This window comes from Nicotiana attenuata, unplaced genomic scaffold (assembly GCF_001879085.1).
Source record: "Nicotiana attenuata strain UT unplaced genomic scaffold, NIATTr2, whole genome shotgun sequence".
NCBI lineage: Eukaryota > Viridiplantae > Streptophyta > Magnoliopsida > Solanales > Solanaceae > Nicotiana > Nicotiana attenuata.
The window spans coordinates 1-1,005 of record NW_017707322.1 but is presented as its reverse complement, the minus strand read 5'-3'; the positions used below and the strand labels follow the sequence as shown (position 1 = coordinate 1,005).

The 1,005-nt window shown below is 38.2% G+C and overlaps 1 long non-coding RNA gene across 1 annotated transcript; it reads right to left on the bottom strand.

Moving 5' to 3' along the window:
- Positions 1–475: 475 nt before the first annotated feature.
- LOC109222856 lies at positions 476–980 on the bottom strand. The gene is made up of 3 exons (XR_002067468.1): positions 943–980; positions 638–817; positions 476–514 (listed from the first exon to the last, which is right to left on the bottom strand). It is a non-coding gene; the product is annotated as an uncharacterized LOC109222856 (long non-coding RNA).
- Between the last annotated feature and the right edge of the window lie 25 nt (positions 981–1,005).

Here is a 1,005-nt window from a genome sequence, read left to right as displayed (position 1 = left end):
AATGCAGGGGGGAAAATGGCATTGATTTATATGATAATTTGAACACGGCACGGACCCAAGCTGCTCTTCTGAAATTTTGCGAGAAAAACACTCAAAGATAAACTGTAATCATAGTTCTTAGGATAAAATTCGAACACAAAAAGACTTATTAGTTCATGCAGCCTTCAGATCACAAAACTAGGTGCATTTCATCTTAAATTGATAACATTTGAAGTTCAGAAATGATCAAGGGAACAGCAATTACAGCATACACAGGAATGAAATACAAAGAGTATTTGCAGAAGCATAAAGGGGAAATAACTTACCTCTAGCATGTTCTCATCAATGTTAACAGGGCGATTTGATGGAACTTCAACTGGGTTGAAATCATTGACAGATTTCAGGCTTCCAATAATTGAGGATTCACTTCCATAAACTTCATCGATATTGAATTCTTTCCAAGTTCTGAACTATCGTGGCCTCAGAATGCTCCCCTCATTCCTGGTTGGGGGCAAGGTGTAGTATGGAATTTTCCCTGGAATGTGTCAATGGGACATCAGATTCTAATAATACGGTGCTTTCATCTATGAGCGTGAAATGCGCTCATATTTTGTAAGTTCAAATTCTTTCAAAGGAGACTTGACAGATTCATACATACCCTCATTCCAGTCGTGCAGAACGATCCTTGCTGCAGCATCAACATCAACAATTCCTCCCTTTTTAAGCCTACCCCTAACTGTAGCAACTTTCTGAAGGAAGTCATCCACTGAATCAAAGGTAGGAACCTTGTATATGGTAACCAACATTCTTTCTGGACAAAGTTTGAGAATCTCCTTCACTGTAAACCCATAGTACTAACAGTCAGATAAATCAACACCATTTTATTAAATTGTTCAGACTACGGAAATACTATTGGAAAGAGCAGAATCAGAAGCAAAAAAATGTGAAAGAAAATCCAATTACCAGGACCAACTGGGTCGTCTAACTTCTCTATCCTCTTGTCAAGTTTCGAAGGACGCAATAGAT